The 21,437-nt window shown below is 46.3% G+C and overlaps 1 protein-coding gene and 1 long non-coding RNA gene across 3 annotated transcripts in view; one reads left to right on the forward strand and one right to left on the reverse strand.

Annotated features, from left to right (window-relative positions):
- The window catches only part of RECQL5 (RecQ like helicase 5), a 669,413-nt gene that overhangs the window by 244,561 nt on the left and 403,415 nt on the right, over positions 1-21,437 (forward strand). The gene's annotated exons all lie outside the window — the stretch shown is intronic.
- LOC146810078 (uncharacterized) lies at positions 14,247-20,147 on the reverse strand. The gene is made up of 2 exons (XR_014966542.1): positions 19,979-20,147; positions 14,247-16,370 (listed from the first exon to the last, which is right to left on the reverse strand). It is a non-coding gene; the product is annotated as an uncharacterized LOC146810078 (long non-coding RNA).

The raw sequence follows: 21,437 nt of genomic DNA on the forward strand, positions 1-21,437 counted from the left end.
CACGCCCATTGGCTCTATATAACCCATCTTCTGCTTCCGCAGCGCGGAACGCGCGCAGGAACGAGCCCGGGACAAGGGCGGGACCGTCTGTGGCCGTCAGGAGCCTAGGGAGGCCGGGCTGGGCCATCCCTCTTGGTTCTTTTGTGCTACTGTGCTGATTCTGGTAAAGTGGACTGTTAACCTGTAATACGTGCGTTAAGCGTGGATGTGCTTGTATTAGTTCATAGCCATTTGTACTATTCGCTTAACATTGTTCTATTCAATCGAGCTCATGGCTATGTCCACACGTTCGGGAAAGGGAGGTGGGACTGGTGGGAGCACAGTTAGTGGCACTCTAGATCATTTTATAATACGTGCCTGCTCAGTCCTCGAAAAGGAAATAGCCATCACTGAACGCCGTCTATCTCTCGACCTGCTTAATGCTAAGCGCTCGTCACTGGGCAACATAGCAACGGCAGTTTCCCCTGTCATAGAATCCACCCAGATTAATGTTACTAGATCGGGGATTAATCAAAGCACGGCGCCCAGTGGGGACACAAATTCTGATAGCTCCCCTAGCCATGGTCCTCTCTTACAATTAGACCTCTCCCGTTCCCCCTTGCAGGTAATTCAAACAGCGGCCTCTGAGCCGACCATTAATCCAGTATCTCCCCCCGTCATTGTTCTTTCACCTGAGGCTTTTAATATTGTTGGGCCTAAAGTCGTTCCTAGTAAAAGGAAAAGAGTGGGTAGTGGCCACAAGGGGGATCGCCAAAAAGCATCTAAGAAATACAAAACCAAGTCATGTAATAATACTAACACTAAATTAGGTCGCACAGTGCTATCGACTCCCTGCTATCAGAGGATACATCCATCCACTGTGCATCCTACTAATTTGGCCCCCCAAACAATATCTGTAGAACAGTTACTTCTGAATTCTGGTTCTCATGGCCCTGAGTCTTAACCTTCTCTTGTTGACCAAATCGAACTCCTCATTAAATCTTTTACACTTCCCTTGATTGAAAGAGTGAAGACTTTGTCTGAGAGGCTTGAGAGATTCGAACAGGCCTCTTTAGACAATTTCTTCTCTCTTAAATCATTAATTAAGCTGCACTCGAAGATCGGCCAAGATAATTCTGTCATTGTAGACTCCATTTCTAATATTCCAAATGAGCCTACCTCCCAATCCATTTTGCCAAATCTGAATACTATCTCAAGTACAAGGCCTAAGAATGGAGCACTTATATCACGTCACAAATCCGCAATATCTTCATGTATCCAGAGTAGTAAACCCACGAATAACAAAACACTAGCCTCTGGCCCAACTATTTGCCACGATAACCCAAAAGTGTTAGGCCATGAGGCAGAATCTACCAAGAGTCAATCCAAACCACCTAGTGTGAGCCCTGCACCAGATCATTTGACTGATAACTCTGTTCACAACCAGCAAGCCTTACCTCACATTAACTTACCACCGGAGTGTTTACCTTAAGTGGTTGTCTTAACAGGAGTTCCTCGGCTTAAAGCTGGTAAATCTGAATCCTTTACCGAGCTAAAAAACAAGACAACTCATTGGCTGAATAACAACAGGCCGCTTCCGAGGCACCTGGATGGCCACGTCCTTCATGTCAGAAGGGTTTCCTGGGTGGGTAACAGACGCAAGAATATGTATGGGGATTGTATTCTTGTAAACTTCAGGGATCCTCGTGTTACAAGGCTAATTTGCAATCATCACTTAGGTTCTGCTACGAATGGTATAGGATGTTTCGATTTAAGCCAATTTTATTCAGATTTTTCATATTCTCACTACTCAGTCTTTTTTCCATGTAGCTCACGATGGGTTTCAGAAGGGGGCTCAGTCCATCAGTGACAATGATTTTGTCACTTTTCCCTTTATTAGGCATCGAGAACCACATCTACAGTACGATTCTTACTGACATGGAAATTTTGCCGCGGTTGATCTCTGTATCCCTGCTGGTGATGTTCATAGTGAAGTGGTAGAGGCTTCTTTTGAATCTGATGGGGATTTTCTACCTATCACTCCCACACTTCATGCTCAACATCAAAGACCACAGTCTGGCCCATACTCCCAGCATAAAAATTATCCGTCATTGGTTCCCATACCTAACTCATCCCAGGGTATTCCTAATCCCGCCACTTCTCCTATTACTTGTGATTCACCTACAGACGTCCCTCCTTTAATGATCTTAAGTTGGAATGTTGCTGGCATCGCTAGCAAATTAGATCTTCCATCTTGGAACTCTCTGATAGAGCCTTATTGTATCTGTATTTTTCAGGAGACCTGGAGTACAGTGCCCCACCATATGGTTGGCTATACTACTTTTTTTGAGCCGGCCATTTTATCCTCGTCTGGGAGAGGTCGCCCTTCTGGCGGTCTCCTCATTTGGGTTAGTATTTCTCTTGGGTGCACTATCAGACAAGTTTGCCATATCTCTCCTGACATTCTAAGGATTACTATTAAGGGAGCCCAGGGAAGGAAGTCTCTTGATCTATTAAACGTTTATGCTAGAGGCCTAAGCGGGGGAGCCTTGTCACCTACCCTCATATTTCTTGAGCGGGAATTGCGCAAGTGCCATCACGCATCTCATGTTTTGGTAGCAGGAGACTTCAATTGCTCTTTTGAGCCCCTTTCATCGTTAGATCTTCCCGATCTGTTGGAGGACGACACCAAAAGAGGCATTCCTTCACTATCATTGCCTCCTATTAGGAGATGGTCAAAGTCAGTTATATTTATGAACACGATGATCTTAGAGTTTGGCCTAAGGGCGGCTAATGGCAGAACTCTTTCAGACCTGCAAGGCGCCCATACCTACAATAGGATAGATCACAACTCAAGGATAGATTATATCCTCCTTGACTTTAAACTTTGGCCATACGTGCTGGACATGGAAGTAATTCCCACTGTCGATAGCGACCACAACCAGCTATCTCTAAGTTTACAACCGTTTTTGGAGGGAGTAACTGGACCTATGATCCCGACAGTTGGTACTTTAATGTCAACTCTTGAAGTACGTCCCTCAAATTGTGAGAGACGCCTTAAATGGCGCAAAGTGATGCTTGATGAGAAGAAAGTCCAGTCGATTGGATCTATATTGCGTATAGCACAAGCCGAGTTAGCCATGTCTAATACCCATGAGACTGCTCACGATAAGGTCTCAACTTTCTTCCAAGGCATCATTAAAGAACTGGGGACTTTATTTTTAGTAAGTGGCAAAGGAGGACTACCGAGGGGGGGGGGCAAGCACAATTTTGCGGGAGGTTGGTATACACAAAACTGTAGGCGGAAGAAATCCGCCTTAATTACGGCCCTTAAAAGTAGAGTTACGTCTGAGATCCAGATGGCTAGGAGAGAGTATAGGATCTGAGTGTCAGATGCTAAAAAGGCCTGGGAAGAACTGTACTGGCAGGCACTAAGGGAGGCCTCCCTTAAGCGGGACTCTGGCCACTTCTGGAGTACAATTAGGACCAAGAACAGACCCGACCAAGATCTCATGACCTGTAACATTACTAGTGCGGCTTGGTTCGATCACTTTTCCAAGCTTTATTCTCTTCGACCTGAGAGTGAGGGGGAGCTTCCCTGCACGGAGGTCTTCCCCTCTCTGGGTTTATTGAATATTAATCTCTTTAATGAAGGGGAAGTGGTCAACGCCATTAAGTCCATTGTCCCCCAGAAGGCAGCCGGCCCTGACGGTATCCCTGGTGATGTCCTTAGACTAGATCCAGTTAGATGGGGGAAGCTTCTCTCAACTTTAATTAATGCCATTGTTAATGGCGCTCCGATCCCTGAATCTTAGAAGGGGGCCGAGGTAGTCCCGATCTTCAAGAAGGGTGGTAGGGACGATCCTGCCAACTACCGCCCTATCAGCCTGATTGACTCAACCCAGAAGGTCATTGGGAAGGTGATCTTGGAGAGGATGCTATCCTGGGTAAATGATAACAATATCCTGTCAGACTACCAGGCGGGCTTCAGGGTCGGGACAGGTACTATAGAGCAAGTTTTCAGACTGCTCCTTATCTACTGGAAGGTTGTTCTTCTTGGAAAGGGCAGTCTTTATCTCGCCTTTATAGATCTTAAAACAGCCTTTGATCTAGTTCCTCGTTCTACCTTGTGGAATGTCCTCGCCAGTATGAAGATTCCATCTTATTTATTGGCTCGCCTAATAAAACTACATGAGGGAAACTTCGCACAGGTGCTTTGGGGCTCTCAGGGCCAAAAAACAGAGAGAATCCCAGTGAACAGGGGTGTTCGTCAGGGATGTGTTCTCGCCCCTACTCTTTTTTCACTTTATGTGAATGGTGTAGTGGAGCACTTGTTGCAAGTCCCTTCGGACGCACCATCCCTGGCGGGCGAACGCATTCCAACCCTCCTGTTCGCTGACGATACTCTTTTACTGTCTAAAACACCCATGGGTCTCCAAACTCTACTTGACAGCTTTCAAATCTTCTGCAATAACAGAGGGCTCATAATAAATTCCACCAAAACTAAATACCTAATTTTGAATCCACCCAAAAAGTTAGGACGGCCCCCTGTCCTGAATACAGTTAATCTCGACAGGGTAAAAGAATTTGATTACCTGGGCATTCGCATTTCAGACACAATGCACTGGTCAACCCATATACAAAAGATGCTCCTAAATCATAAGCGGGTTACTGGTGCCCTCCTTAGAGAGCATCGTACTTCCTCGTCCAGGCCAATAGCACCAGCCCTCGAGATATATAAAGCAAGAGGTGTAAGTTCAGCACTTTATGGTGCCGAATTATGGGGCCTAAACAATATTGACGTGCTTGCCAAGTCTGATTCCAGTTTCTATAAGGAACTGATGGCACTACCCCAGAGCACACCTGTGGTACCTCTGTTACTGGACTTAGGGTGCCAGGCATTGAATGACATGGCAAGAGTTCGCCCCCTTCTCCTATGGGCCCGGCTTTGGCGTACCCCGGAGTTAGTGAAGTATGCTGAGGGTTTGTCTGAAATACTTTCTATGCCTTCCTGGCACAAAATCAAATGGCTAAAGGATGTCAAGACCCTGCTCTATGACCTTGGTCTAAAAGACGCTTGGGTGAATAGAACTTCACCCCCGAAAGCTGAACTAAAGATAATATATTGGAGATGGGTCACTGCGAAGAGGAATTCTAGTCCTCATGGTGCTAGATGCACCATTGAGTTCTTAAGGCTTAAGGATGAAGTGCGTTATGAGCCTTATCTTGACTTTATCCAAAAGCCTTTCGACCGAGCACTTTATTTTAAATTTAGGGTTGGCACACTCCCAGTGCGCGAGTTAACTGCACGCTGGAAGCCTCCACTCCAAACATCACCATTCTGTCCTTTCTGCGAGACTAGAGTTGAGTCAATTGCTCATGTTCTATTTGCATGTCCCGAGTATAAAATTCCAAGGACATATTGGCTCAAACCTCTGTGCAGAGACCTTGGGACAAGAGACTACACCATAGCTTTGCGCATCTTTAAATCTGATACTAGAACCCTGTATGCTTGCGCACTATCTAAGTTTCTAAGGTGGGCTTGGCTTTTAAGATCTAAAGCCCTCGCTGTCCAAATATAAAGCAGATTTTCTCCTTTGATATATTGATCCTTTTTTATCTTTTCTTAAAGAAATTGTCCTATTTATTATGTTTAAATGTCTTTTTTAACTTTTATCTGCTTAGGAACATTGGTGATGTTATTATTTTATGTTTAAACTTTGTGATTTTATGATTGTTCATATTATTATAATTGTATGTGCTTTTAAGATATCCTTATATCGAAATAAAGCTTATTTCATTCATTCGTAAAGACCTGCTAACGACAACAGTGAAGACTTTAGAAGGGGCATGATTTAAGAGCAGTGTGGGGTCTTGGACCACTGTGGCCAGGTTTGTCCAGAGCCCACTCCGTGCACCCCCTCCATCTGTCTTCAATGTGTAGTTTAGGTATGTAGACCTCAGGGTTTGTGACTTTCCCCTACCCGAATGTCCTCACACTTGTGGTAGGTTAGGGACAGATTCCTGGGAAGATTATTCTTTTGGGGGTGGGGGCATATAAATGCTGAAAAGGATGGGAGCAGAAGAATGTCGTAAGTCACCCCAACTGACTGGTATGGATCTCGGAAGGGGAGTTGTTTACTGAAGGATGTATTGTAACACGTAGGTTTTATATGAGGGTGAGCTTGGAGATACTGTCACTTGCCAGCATGGAAGTTGAGGGTTAATTTGCGTTGCTGGGGAGCTGGAGTGCATCCTATCCAAGGTGCCATCCCATATACTGCATTCTTTGTCCTGGAAACTGAACTGGTATTGGTTGAGTATGTTGTAATTTTCAAATCCACCCAGAGCTACTAAGAGTTGCAGAGCCTGGTAACGAATAGCAAGAAACCTGTCCGGATGTCTACATTTACTGGAAATCCTTACCACCTTTTCTACTGCCCATTTATTACATTGTGTTGAAACGTGAAGGCCTCATTTCGGATATCCGGATTGTGTTCCGAGCTCGATTTCATGTCCCAGGAATCAGACCAGTTTGGGGTTTTGAGGTCAACGGCCTAGCTCTGTTGTGCATGGGAGGGTTGTGGGGATGCCCTGACATCTCCTCCAGTGACATGTGCCCATGCTGCTACTCCAGTCACGTGCTGGAATCTCCATCTTGTCTACACCATCCTCATACCTTTCCATCTTTCTACTAAGGTCCCACCCCTCAGTGTTGGGTTATGACCTACTCCACAGCATTGGCCATCCAGATACCACTGAGCCTTCCATCCAGTCCTGTATATAGACGATTGTCTCCTGAGCTGCATCCTCCAGTTTGATATTGTGACCTCTTACTCTTAAAGCTTCTCACAATTGCCATTTTATTTATTGGCCAAAAATATTTGGATTAGAAATGCTACATGTGGATGGATTTACATCATCTGAAGCAAATACAATGAGCCTGGTCTGTAACGAAGAAGGGCAAAGGTGCCTTTATTTGTAAGTGGGAGTGAATACAATGGACAGACTAATCTAAATCTGCTGTTACATACAGTCCGCCATATGAATGTTTACAATGGATGAAGCAAGTTTTATTTGGGGCTGATAACGGTTTCCTTCAGTGTCAGGAAAAGATTAATCTGGGTTGTTTTAATTTCCACTCATGATACTAATGAAAGTGAGTTCCACTGGAGAGGTCCTATAAAATTAAATAATCGTAAGAATAATCGTTAGAAAATGTTGATTGTTCAATCTTAGGTTGTGGGCAGGAGAGTTACAGGTGATGAACTTGCAAAGATACTCCCAGAGTAAGCAATTTATAGCATTATTGTACCCGTGTTAACAGTTAACAGAGGTCCCTATTTTTGGTGGTGACCCGTCCCTCTTGGAGACGATAAGTAGAGGCATGCGTGTGCTTTGGGAGGTTGTATGGTGTTTGGCCAGTAAACTTGACAACCTTAGCTAGTGGGAGGGCTGCGTAATTGTGTGCTGGGGAGACCCACTAGCCGACTCTTACAGTAGTCTAGCGTAATCCTCAGTGCTTTTTAGGTCTCGGCTAGCGAAGGCTGCGCTTGCGCAGTCTCGCTCGCGAGATATAATGACTTGGAGAAGAGGGGCTTGAACCCGCCCCTCTTCTCCATTGGCTGGCCTCTTGAATGCTGGCCAGCCATTGGAGAAGAGGTTCGTCACTCCGAACAGGCCCCGTCCTTTTCGGATTCGGGGGCGTGTTTTTTGCAACTTTTCTAATTATCTCCTCCAGCCAATGGCAAGAGGAGAGAAAAGCAAAACAGGCCCCCGAATCCGGAAACGCCGCTGCCTTTCTTCGAGGCATTTCTGCTTCGCCTCGGAGAAAGGCAGATGTCTCTCTCGTATTTTACCCTCAAAATCGGTTGTTTTCCAACTTGTTGTGTTTGGCAGTCAGCAGGGAGTGATGAGCAGAGGTACCACTTCGCGCACTCTCGTCCGTTAAGTTGACACGTTCGGACATGCTTGGTTGCCGGTATTTTGTCTTGGGAAATGCTGTTTTTGTGTAGTAAAACTTTGACGGTTGCATTGCCATTTGGTGCTGTTAAATGGCGTCGCATGCGAACTTGTGCACGATTTCTATTGTGCAGGGTCCGAAGTTTTCTGCATGCAAGCTCCAACCAGGTGACATTGGGTGGGTTGCTAGGTGTTGTATTCAAGGATGGTGCGTTGAGCGAGTGAGGTTTGCTGATTTGGTTAACTTAACACGCTCTTTGCTGAATTGTTTACTGCCTGATACCGACACCTAAAAGACTTCGCGTACAGTATCTTGTGACCCCACTTGCCTGTGTTACTACTTCCTAATCCTATGCCGATATCTTGTGACACGACAACAAACGAATCTGCCTGAAAGTAGACGTGTGCTGCCCTCGCTGTTCATATCTCACCCATCCCCTGCTTTCCAGGTATTGGGGTGGGGGGTGGGGGTTAGATGCTCAGGCTGCACCTCTTTTCCGACTGCAGATGTCCAAAGAATATTGCAAAGTACTGACTGCTGACAAAGTACAGTGGCTAGGCTTTTATTCAACGTGTAAAAAAAAAAAAAAAGATGCACACGGTGGACACGTTTCAAGGATCACAGCTAGAGTCGAGGCGCTTGCAGGTTACGTATTTTTTAAGCGAGAGCTCCGAATGTTCAATTTACAAATTTGTGTGTAAAAGCTGCTGTTATTTCCCGTTTCACATCATACTTTTGCTGTCCTTGGGCATTTTGCTTTTCACCTGCATTGCTGTCGCACGCAAGCCATGCCTGGAGAATGGAATGTAAACAAACCAACCCATTAGTATGTAAAAATTGAACTCTTTAAATGCTGTGTGTGTAGTGCATGTCATCAGCATTGAGCTCGTCTTGTGTTTCCTATGCGTTGCGGCAGCTTTTGAGTGATACTCGCTTACTGTGAGTCGTGCCAAACCACTCTCGTGTCTTTAGAAGCGGTGGAAGCATTAAGAGCTTGGGCCCTGCGTGCAGCTACTTGAATTCCAGCCAGGGAGGGTGAAAGCATACCTTCAGTGTAGGTGGTGACAAGATGACGTATTTGAGCAAAGCTAATCTTAATAGACAGCTCTAAATATCGAAACCTTTGTCTTGCTCAAAGTAACTTTGCTTTGAAATGCATCTTAGATAGTGGACTACTGTTTGAACGACTTTGGATTTTAGGCATCCACCTACGGCTTTAGGGAGTTGCCGATAGGCCGCAGGTGGACTGTGATCACTTTAGGCTGCAGTGAGCATGAGCGGTGCATCAGCGCCTGCTTGTTAGCAGGATAGAATAGATAAGGCGGGCAATGGGCCGGTATCACAGTTGTAGCTGAGGGCTGCTTTTTTGTCCAGCGTGGTGGCCGATTTGGGCGGTGTCAGTGCTATATTGTTGTTGCCTTCAGCCCAGTGGGGGCCAGAGCGGCCTCTCCAGAGGCTGATGGACCTCTATTACCCTTTTTACCAATTCCCAGTCTCTCGCTGGGCCGGCCCTTTAATGTATGCAGATTGAGCACTGCTCGGGGGCACAGATCAAACAACAGTAAAACAGAGCGGTTCCGTTCAGAATGTGAAATATGCCACACGCACGAGCTGTAATCTCGGAAGCTGCACAATAGGAGTGTCGAGAAGGCACAGTTTTTTTTCACGTCACCTGTCCTGCCCCCCCTCCCGCTGGTCCCACCCCAGGCTCAGAACGAAGGCCCCTTTCAGAAAGCCCCTTCTTTACTTTAGTTTGACTTTTTCCCTGTTGGGATGGGTTCCTTGTCCTAACCCAGTTGTACAGACGCTCAACGTCACTTAGGTCCCGCACTGAAGTTTAGGAAATGCTCCTTCATAGAGCTCCTCCCTCCCAAGTTCAAGGAACCCCCTCCAGGCAGTCCTGCATGCAGAGTGCCCCCACCCTAAGCCAGAGTTCTACCGGGCACACCCGCTGATCACAGTTCAGTACAACATAAACAAAAATAATGTCATGAGCAATGCCAATAGCTCTAACTTTAACAATGCCGAGACCGTTGCATTGTAAATGCTTGTTACCTTGTGAAATGGAATGAAAATGGGATCTTTTGCTTTTTTTAGGTCTGGAGTTAGCCAAGACCTTTATATTTGACTAAAATTATCTATCTATCTATATATATATTAGTCAGTCCTATTTATCCATTTATCTGTTGTGTAATTCACATTTTTCTTCCTCCCACTACAGCTTGGGAGAGTCGGTTATTCCACTTACGCCTCTGGCTAATTTCACTGTGAGTGATGTAATTCTACTCTTTAACAAGGAACACATTTGTACACAAGTAGTTCCCTTCAGTGCCAGGATTACGATGGTAATGTGTGCTTTTTGACATAAAAAAAATATATTCTTGCTTTTAGCAATGTTTTCATTTTTTGTAAAGGTGAAGGCCTAGCAGATTTTCAAACAAAAAAGTTTTACAAAACTAGCCTTCACAAAGCCAAATGGCTGGCAGCTAATTCCTGACTGTAGTAAAGTGCCCCTTTTTGACATGGTCAGCCCCACTTTTTGCCTGGTATCTGATGCAATTTTGACAATACTATACAATTGCTACCACAATTGGCAATACCTTTACTACCCTCTGTAAATCCCTTGTAAATGGTTCCTCTGGTACCTATGGCATGAGGTACTAAAGAGGGTCCCTAAGGGCTGCAGCATGTATTATGCCACCCTAAGAGACCCCTCAACACACTCATGCAAACAGCCATTGTAGGGTGCGTGACATGGTGCAGAGAAAAGTGAAGATACGACCTAGCACACCTCTTGTGTGCCATGTCTACAGACGCTGCATGAAGTATAAGCAAGTTATCCCTACAGCAGGTCTTACAGCCCTAGTTGGGTGCAGTTTACTACATGTGTAGACAGACATATCTTCATGCCCCTGTAATGTCTAAGTCGATTCTCAGATGTCACAAGTAAACAGGGAAGCCCTTTCAAGTACATGTCCTGGACATTGGTAATTACGAGTTCCCCAGCTAGATGATGGCTTCACTGAAACCCAAGATGTTAGGTAACATGCATCTCGTATTAATACTGATTCCTGTGATGGATTTATTGATACATAAACCCAGAGAGCACCTTAGCGGTGCCCCCTAAAAACCTACTGACTACTAGTGTACTGGCTGACTGGTGTAGACCAGCCTGCCACCACAGACTGGTTTCTTATCCCATGCAGGTGAGAGCCCACACTCTCTGAGGGCAGAAACAATGCCTGCTCCGGCTGGAGGTGCTGTCACCTCCTCCAAGTAGGATGGCTAAGTGATCAGCATATTAAGACTGGAGGCTTCAAAGGCCTGACATGCGACCCCGGCTTCCTCCAGACTTGGGAGATGCTACCACCCGCCCTGCAGCTATTTGGCTCCAGGACCAGTGGCAAAATTAGCTAGTCAGGATGCGTGTTCCATATCAGGCTAGTTCCACCCCTAACGGGGGCTGCCTGGTGTGAACATGAAAAAGAGAATCCCACCATCTTGATTTTTAGTGGAATTGGACTTACTAGATCAGGGTTATGCCCACTTCTCACAGGAAATGGTCATATAGGTGTACTCCCCTTAACACCCTAAATTGAGTATTATGGGGCATTTCTGATGCCAGGAATTTAGAGTTCGAAGGATCTAAAAGAAGACCATGAAGAGCCGCAAGAGATCGAAAACTGGACTTCTGTGGACTTTTGTGCCATCCCTGTCTGCCTGCATCAGTTTCTACAATTGCGACAGATTGACTCGTCCTGCAGCTGAGCAATTACCAAGAACCCCAGTAGACTGCCAGCCCCTCCCAACTGCCAGCAAAGTCCAGTTTACGGAGTTGCTGCTCCCTGGCCAACCTGACACAGCAGCCTCCTCAGGAAGAGTTACTGTGATCCTGAAGATTAGATCTGACTCCCCACCAAATAAGAGGATACCAGGACCAACCAGAGCCACACAGCACCGATACGCGGGGTGCTGGACCCCTTGCAGCAGTCAAGGCCTGTTTAAGTCCAGTCAAGACTCTAACAGCACCGAGACTCAGCAGCTGTCGAGGGACGTCAGCACCACAGACACCCACTTGCAGATTGGCCCAGCTGTCTTGATTTCTGCACCCTCAACCTGAAAGACTGACAACCGCAAGGACCAAGGACAAATAGATACCAGCCGACCTATCCACTTTGCACTCAAGCGCCCTAGCCTGGTAACTGATGAACCGGCTGTAGTCTCTTGCTGCCAGGACCCTTGTGTCCCGGACCCCCGTTGGGAGCTCCCGGACTTGTCCCCAAGTCTCCCACTGAAGCCGGTTTCTAGGTGGCCCCCTTTCTTTCCACCGGCGTAGCGTGCAAAGTTACCAACCTGATCTGTACCTCTGCACCCAGATGCCCCAGGACAGGTAACAAGCAACTGCTGGTGGTACTTTGGACCTTGGCCCCCTACGACCCTAAGTCCAGAAGGAGACCCCCGGAAACCAACCGTAAATACCAGTATGCAATATATGCCTTTTCTCCCTTAGGAAAGCATTACTGGGTAAAGACGCTTTTAAGTGAACTGTTTTCTTACCTGTGATATTAAATATTTTTTTAAAAGTACCTGATAATGAAGTTCATGGTATCAACATTTTTATACAAATACGATTTCTTTTTCTAAATTGGTCTCGGATATATTTGTGTGCGTCTCATTTATTGCCCCTGTGAGTACAACAAATGCTTAGCACTACCCTCTGATAAGTCTAAACTTCTAGCCCACTCTACCACAAAAGAGAACATTTAGTGTTATCATTTTTGCCTCTGTAAACCAATATGGGTTGCCTGGACTCTTTACACAGTGTACCTCGTTTTGATTCACTATATAAAGAGCCAGCTTACTACACCAACTCTTTAGTATTGGCAGTTAAAACTTGGTATAGTGCTGCCATGACTGCATTGTGATGGACGAATCCAGGTTCATGAATGGGTTAAAGAGAACACCATGGTGTCTGGTAGACGAGGCAAAGATGAGTGAGTCAGGCAGAAGCAGATTAAGCTTGGATGAGAATGTGGACGAGGCTTTAAAAAAAAAAGGGGGGGGGGGAATTTTAGGGCATAGGCTCTTAATGAGTTCAACATGAGGGACCGAGAGCCATCTGGTTGTGACTAACAGTTAGAATGGTCCTCTTAGGCTCCTTACCTCTGAACCTTCAGTCTTTCAGATAGGTTTTTCTTATGAACGATGTAGACCCCTGTACTGTTTTTTTTCTTTAAGAATTAGAATGTGGCTATTCTATCCTTCATGCTCATATCAGATACCGAACTCTAACTCCACTCATGTGGTAGACCCTCTCGTCTGTGGAGTTCGGCATCTGTCCAGAGAGATGACACACACAACACATATACGAACATACTTCATTTAACCCCTTGCATGCCCTTGACGGAACCACTCCATCATGAGCCACGGGCGCCGTGTGCTCATGACGGAGTGGTTCTGTCATGCTGCGGCCGTTGGCGGCCGCTCCGCCCACGCGGCGCTAATTCCCCGCCTGTGCGGGCGATTAGCGCAAGTGGGTGGAGTCATGACGGAACCACGCCGTCATGAGCACAGCTCGCCCGTGACTCATGACGGCGTGGTTCCGTCATGAGCATAGCGGCGCCGCAAACCCCCCAAGCCCCCCCCCCCAGCGCTTCGGCGGAATTCGCGCCGCAGCGAAGGGGTTAAACAGGTTCTCATAGCCCCTAAGTAGGCTGTAAGGTGAGTTTGTCTACATTTTTGCAAAACATCATTGCAAACTGTGCACCATTAAAATACATCAGCGTTTGAAGGCAAATGTGCTCTTATGTTTTTCTTGTCTTTTTGATACAGTCGTAGGAGATGCCGTTAATTACAGATATTTCCTGCCTCGTGGAGTTAAAGTATTTGCCAATTTAACTCGAACAAAACAAGGCCGTGTAAAGCAAGGTAGTGCATTTAAAAAAAAAAAACTTAATTTGAGCAGGTTTTTATGTGTACAGAAGAAACGAAGCATAGAGAGGTACTAGCACCTTGACACACATCTTCAGGCAAGCGCAAGCCATTGAAATCAAAACTTAAGACTATACCCAATTAGCACAATAGGTGATCATTAAGGTTGTTCTATCTGTCCATGTTTAAGACGTGTGTTTGTATAAGACGCATGTTCCAAAGTCCTGCTGTGAGTCGCAAAGAGGTTATCTGAATTTACCAGAAATTAACACAGAAATTCTCTGAACCATCACATTGTGATTTTCAGATCAGATATTATTTGTAAAAATCAGTGAGATGCGCTGAACTTTCCACAGAGGCAAACGCAAATAACTAATTGTGAACTGAACATATTTAATTTTGTTAGTTAATACAAAAGTATATCCTTTAGGATTCCAGACACAGTTTAAATTGTGCTAAGGAGTACTGTTCACGTTGCTATTCCTCTTCAACAAGGTTTCCATATTGATAAAGGGCTGCCCTGTCTTTCCGTCTTGCATGTTCTGGTTGATTTCTTGGTGTGGAGTTGCCGGCTTGTCAAAGGCGTGTCAGTCTGTGATTTTCATATTTTGATGGTGATGGGGCTGTAGCATATGAACGTAGATATGTTTTCACCATCAGTGGTATAAACTTGAACTAGGTACAATTTTAAACAAGCATTGGCAAAGCCAATAGGTCTCGCCTTTGGGATCTTATAAGTGTTTAGCCATGCAACAGTTGCATAACTAAATACTTATAAGGTCCCAAAAGCGAGACCTATTGGCTATGCAAAGCGGCCGTGCGGCCGGGAAAGGGAAAGTGATCGCGATCACGATCAAACATCAAAGCGGCCGCGAAAGTGAAAGTAATTGCGGTAAAGCGCGGCACCCGCGCACATGCACTGTAGCTCTAGGCTGGCCTGGTAGCACTTATTGGAGCCCTCTCAATAAGTCTCGCCAGACCAGCGCATGCGCTGGGTCAGGCGAGACCTAAAAACGGTTATTCATTTGTAAAGAATGCCACATTAAGACTAGACTTGTACAGTTGGTTGTTGGTAAGACATGTTATGAAGCACCTTTCACCTGTGGACCCTGCTGCTGACTTTTTTCTGCTCTTCCTCATCCATCTTGGACTTTTAGAAAGGTTGACGAAGGTAGAAATGGGAGAAATTGATGGGACCTACCATTGTTACCTTTACTTTGATGATCTTTAGTCTTCTAAAATAAATATTTTAATAAAGGTAATTTATAACATTGTATAATAGTGGAAAAATTATGAAAGTGTTTTACATCAACCATGTTCTATTTGCTGACTCTAGTTATCTTTGACACTTATCTGAACAGTCCACGTAGGTGATCCATTGCTTAGACCTTGGAGCTTTCCAGAAAAGTAATTCCCCCCCGCACTATGCCATCACCCTTTGAGGAAATGTCCCTCAGTTTAGCTTTTAGATTGAACAGTGCTGAGCATTACTGCATTCCCACTCCGCTCACTGCAACGCGTTGAGCCACTGCTAGGCTATCTCGCAGAAGGAAGAGGCTACTTGGGGGCTTTCAGTGCCAGAAGTAATACTGTGTCTTGAAGGAACAGGCTTCAGAAGCATAGTTCCCATTAGGGCTCAAGGCTGTGCTAGAGGCCCAAACCTGCGAGCGGTCACTCCGGTTACACACTGGACACAGGCTCAGACCTCGGACAGCATACACACTCATGCTTTGGACAGGCGAGCTAGCCTTCGGGTAAATGCAGACTGCACAAGTTTGTCTCAGACGGCAGACATGGTTACTTTGGGTATAGACATATTATTGTCTCAGGCTTTAGACAACACGTTGGATAGGCTTATGGCGCTATTTAACAGGCAAGATTACTGTTTTCTCAGCTCAGGCATGAGATCTCAAAACTGTGGTTCCCGACAGCTAACCTCCTGCACCCTTCTCGAAAGTGATTGTTTCCTCATATTGAAAAAGAAATGTTGAAGTGTCTGCACTGGTAGCTTGGGAAGCAGGTGAGCCAATGGAGCGATAGCAGTCCCCAGAAATACTGTCCGGAACAAGCCCACCCAGGCTGGTGCTTACTTCTTTCTTGCCATTGACTATAGCCTGACATTAGGCAAGCCCTAGACATAACATGGCCAAACCCAGCTTGGGTCATAGGCTGGCATGAAGTGCTGGCGTGAAGAGAGACCAGTATCCAGGGTTCTCATGGAAAAGCGATCAAACTGAGGAGCATTGTGCTGATATCTGCTGATGTCTGTCCATCCGGGCTTCTGGGCTAGCGATGCCCTGTCTTGCGCGCTGAGCCAGAGCAGCAGCCGAAGAGGGCTGCAAAGGCGAGAAAGGCCATGACGAGGATGCAGAAGGACCCAAGCACCACCAGCCCTCCTAGAGCCCAAGAATCATCTAGCAGCCGTGCTTTCAGGTCTTCAAGCGCCTGGGAAGGGCTGTGTTCAGAGGGTGGCACTGGCAGGATGTTGGCACCCATGCTGAAAGAGATAAAGAAGAGTGGGTGAAGGCATGCAGTATAAAAACGAACCCACCTCCTCTAACGCCACTGCAGAGCCCGGCTAAATTCTGAAGGTGCTAATATTATTTTTGTTTGTCTTTTATATCGTGAGCGATGCCATCTTGTAGTACGTGTACCTCTGAATAGAAATAAATCCATTTAGGAGCTGAGCCCCAGACCCTGTTTACTTTGAAAGGGTGGGGCACAGTATGGTGGGCTGATATTTGAAGTAAAGAGGATGTGGCATGCTTTGCATTAAGAGGGCTTGCGGCTGAATTTGCTGTCACAATAAACAGATTTGTCTTCAGTTGCTTATGCATTAAACTACAAGCATGTTAGATGTGTTGCTAATGTGGCTCAAGAAAATGTGGTTGTGTAAAAATGTTAGTGTGTGTTTTTGATTGGATAGCCTCGTGACCATAGTGGCTTGTTTTGCAATTGATTCATAGACATAGTTGTTATAAAGTGCTACTCAACCCAGGAGCAGATTAGCGCTCTTCTGTAAAACACAGTAAAATCAATAAATGCTAGAAAACAAAAACCTTGCTACATTTGTTTTATTTTGTGTTAAAATGTGCGTAAGATGCATGAACGTTTAACTGTAATTGATACTGATTCTCACAGACTATTCATCATGACCCTTTACCAAGGCGTCCGGCTGCATCTGGAACATTTTCAACAGTTTATTTCAATCGGCGCAGGTGATGCCGTTACATCCATGAGAACGTGTCTAAAATCTGTCTGCAAGGCTTGGAACAGCTATGCCACGCTGCCCTGTTAATGCTTTTCAGCTATCCTTCTATTTCAGGGACCTCAGTCAACTAAGGTCTCCATAGGTTAATCTGGTCATTTGTCAGCAGAGCCAGGCCCTACTGACAAGGAAAGCACCACATCCTACGTGTCTCTCCGACTGGAGTGAGGGTGGTGACTACCCCCTTCTCCTGAGCTGTGAGGTGATTGGTAATAATTATAGATCAGGCCTGGTGGGTAGACTGCCCCTTGGCGATCTTCAGTAAAGGCCCATCCAGTCTTATCCTAACTTGTGCGATAGGTGTGTGTAGTGTGTATTGTGCCTGTGAGTGCTTTACTGGGTAGAATTAATAGAGGGCAACCATTGGGGAGAATTTGTGGCTGTGAAAAATGGTGATCTCCATAGAGAGTGTTTGTCCAGGGTGGATACGACCACCTGCATGTTCCTGTGCTCAAGAACTCCTACCCGAACCAAGAACTCCTTCCTGTTGAGTTGCTGATGGTTGCAGTCCCTTTATTGGCTTAGGACAGGATCCACTGCCTCCCCACGCCCTCTTTGCCCTCTTGCTGTCAGTTACGTAGCAATGGTGGCCTTCTGCTTGGGTTATCCTGAATCTTAAATTTAAGCACACCTTGACCAAGTGGTCTGATCAGTGACTACCTGCACCAGGAGCCCCTAAGTAGTCTGAAAAAAGTGGGAAATCTTCCCTGATTGGGAGAGAATGTCAAATTTCTAACACAGCAGAATTGTCGGTGACCTACGCTTCGTGCCTGTACCGCCATGCTTAAATAAAGGCTATTCAGGCCAATGACGTGTACACAGCCTAAACTTCGAGGAGCCCCTTGTTTGCAAGTGGCTGTGCTTCCTCGGGCTTAAAACCAATCCAGCAATCTTCGAACACTTAGCCAATATAACCATAGTGTTGGGGAGGGGAACTGGTCTCTCCTGCAAGGAGAGAAGCTGACACTAGACCAATCAGCACGAGGCCCCACTTATTCCTACATCCATGCAGATGAAACCAGAAAGAAGTTGGACCGCCCAGGAGCCAGGAGCTTACTGCATTGCTGCTGGACCGGAGAAACGACTGAGATCAAAAACTACAGATTGTGCATCACCAGGATGTGCAGATGCAGAAATGCTTTCCTGCTTCTTTGCTGGTAAGCCTGTGCTTCTCCGCACCTGATCATGCCCGTATTGTACCCTTTAAAATCCCAGAGATATCACACATTTACGTTCTGGGCATGGGGGTGTCTGGTTTCAATGGCTGCAGGTGGTTATCCAGATTCTGCAGACATTCGAACCTTCATTTGAGCCTTTACAATTTCAGAGATATCACCGTTTTGAATCTCATTCATGCAGCTAACCTACTGGAGGTGGGCGAGCCGGTTACGGTTTGAGCCAGAGGCCTGGCTATTGCTAGCTCGACGTCCTCTTGGACCGTCCAGCCCAAAACAAGCCCACCTTTATTGTGCCTGCTGCCTGCCCCCCACGCACTATCGTGACTAAGAATTAAAATCTTAGCAAACACCTTGGGTTTTAAAAAGGAGAGAAAAAGTTTGCCATCTAGTAGGTGAATTGTATAATGGGAAACTAGAAAACCTAGGACCAGTCCTGGCTTCCGAGCATGATCAGCTCGCGGGATCCTATGCAAATCATTTATTTTACAAAGCCTGCTTTTTTATGATCACATATTGGAGCACCTTTGGTGCGCGCTGTACAAAAAAAAAGATGTATTAAGACGAAACGTTTCTGCGTGTTAATGAAATACCCTTTTTTAATTTTAAAGAGACTATCCTATTTCCCCATGATGTTTGTTGTATGATTTAGATGCTGTTTTCAAGGCACGGCACTCTCCCTGTTAGAGTCGCCCACCTCTACAACATACTACAACAATCGAAGTTTCTAGGTGCTACATTACGTTTTTGTGCCTAGCAGTAGGCCCCCAGGGAATTGCTACCAAATAGTACAGTCATTTTCTTGTCACTCTGAGGTAGGAGGGGTCCCAGCAGACCAGCATTCTCTGCATCTATTTGGCTTGTTGACCTATTGCCCCAGTGCTGAACAATACCTACGGCATTTCCTGTGTACGTAGAAAATACTGGCACAATCAGGAAAGCCTCGATTAATTTCACACAAACCTTTGCCCATACAGATGCACCGAAACGTTTGGCAACACAGACTTGACGATAGCTATATATACACAAGCATGCTCTGTCATACATGCCAGCGGACCTGATTCGGGCGGGTTACTCCCGTTTTTTGAAACACAACCCCCCCAATTCGATTTTAACGGGCCCCCACCTGAAACGGCCTCTGCTTCAACACAAGTCAACGGGGGAAATGCATTCCTCCGATTTTTTTTCTAAATCTTACACATTTTTTATCGAAAATGTTGCCATTTTTGCTCTGTATACACTTACACGCGCTCATTTACACAGACAGCTACATTAACAAAAAGTTTGTACACGCAAATCAGTGCGACGAGAAATGCATAGCCATACCGAGACTGCAAATGAATATTCTAAAAAAGAATAATAAATGCTGACACAGACAGAAAATACAACCCCCATACCACCCGATTGCAGTTGAGCGTAAGGGCCGTGGCCCCGGCTTGCATATAACGCCATGTCACTTAGAAAAATGAGCTCGTTTATGGAATCTGTTCCGAATACCCGCCTGTCGAGTCCCACCCCTTCCCCCGACTAGTTCCTAACCCCTCTATTCGTAGCCAGGGCTGAATGACCTTCCCTCGCCCCCTGAGCTGTGTGCGATTCTCCGTCCTCCCTACTCCTATCAAGCCGCGCTTGACGCGGGCCTCGGGGCAGAGCGTCTTTCACCTGCAGCTGCTGACGGGCGGGCCTCCCGCGCTTGAAGTCTCCTTGATCAGGGCCTGAAGCAGGCGGTGGTGCTGCCTCCGAGGTGCTGTGCCCGGCCCGTGCTGCTGATGCTGCAGCTCCGTTGTTTTTGTTACCTGCGAGGCATTCTGGGATGTTCGCCGAGCGCCCTCTCTCTCTCTCTACGCACTGCGCAGCTTTCGTGCATATCTGCTGCTCGCCGATTTGTGGGCTGAGTGCATCGTTCACAGCTGAGCCTGTGTGCACCGGGGAGCCGTGATTGGTCCGGGAACAGTATGGAATGCTTTAGTGTACCTTAGTGCACCCAACATTGCTTCTGGGCGCTGCAGCAGTGACAGCGGCCCGATTCTCCGCTCAGACAATTCATTTTAGTTTACCAATGTCAAATGTAAACGTTTAGAAATCTATTCAAGATACAGTCGTTTAAGCAGTCATACAAATGCGATGCACAGTGTCTAACCCGTTAATCTATCCAATGGCAAATTAAAGTATAGACGAACAACGGGGAACTTGGAACGTTTGGATGGAGAGGCCAGGCTGCGGCGACGCGCCTCATTGTGAAAATGAACAATATACAGCAGGCGCGCAACATTGGACTCACAGGGCTTCAGCCCCCCCCCCCCCCCTCCGTCGTGTGTGGCAGGCCGGGATGAGACAGCTTCCTGGCGCACACACAGCCGCTCCCGAGCACTTCACAGGTCTTTAAATGACCATTTGCATGTTAATGAGGCCTCGCTGTTGTTTCACCCCTTCTAAGAGCCCCTGCAGCTCCACTCAGCCTGTGGCTTAAAAGATTCAGCCCCCCCCCCCCGAAATTTTTCCTTAGCCCCCCCCCCCCCCCCCCCCCCCCCCCGAAATTTGGCTCTAGTTGCGCCTCTGATGTACAGTAACGCGCACTGGCAAAGTCACCATGTCTTGTCAAGTCCCTTTTGCCACGATGCACATCAGAGTGAATAACTGCTGTGCCGCATGGCTGAAAGGTAGACAAAAATGACACGGCCAGCTCTAACCAAGATGGGCAGTGATCCGGTTTCTTAGTGTGGGATTGTCTGCCTTAACAAAAAAATGTCAATTATCTTACGACCAAGCGAAAATTTTCCATTTTGGCTCTGCATGTAGGCCGCTCTGAGCAGGCAGTTAAGTGCTGTTTGCATCTTTGTACCATCTTTACACCCATTGATGGCACTTTTGGGTGCTTTTTTTTCTAGTCTGACAGTTGGGAGTAAGCAAGGAAGAGGGAAGGAGTTGGTGTGGATGGGGAAAGCAAGAACAGTGGAGGGGCGAACCAGACAAGCAATGAAGCAGAAGGAGGGCTGCAGGGCAAGTTACAATGTGGAAGGGAGGAGGTACTAGGAAAAGTAAAAGTACAAAAAAAAAAAAAAAAATCCTGAAAGCGGCGAGCAGTGTAAGGACATAGAGCAAGGGAAGTAGTACTTTGGTC

This window comes from Triturus cristatus, chromosome 7 (genome assembly GCF_964204655.1).
Source record: "Triturus cristatus chromosome 7, aTriCri1.1, whole genome shotgun sequence".
NCBI lineage: Eukaryota > Metazoa > Chordata > Amphibia > Caudata > Salamandridae > Triturus > Triturus cristatus.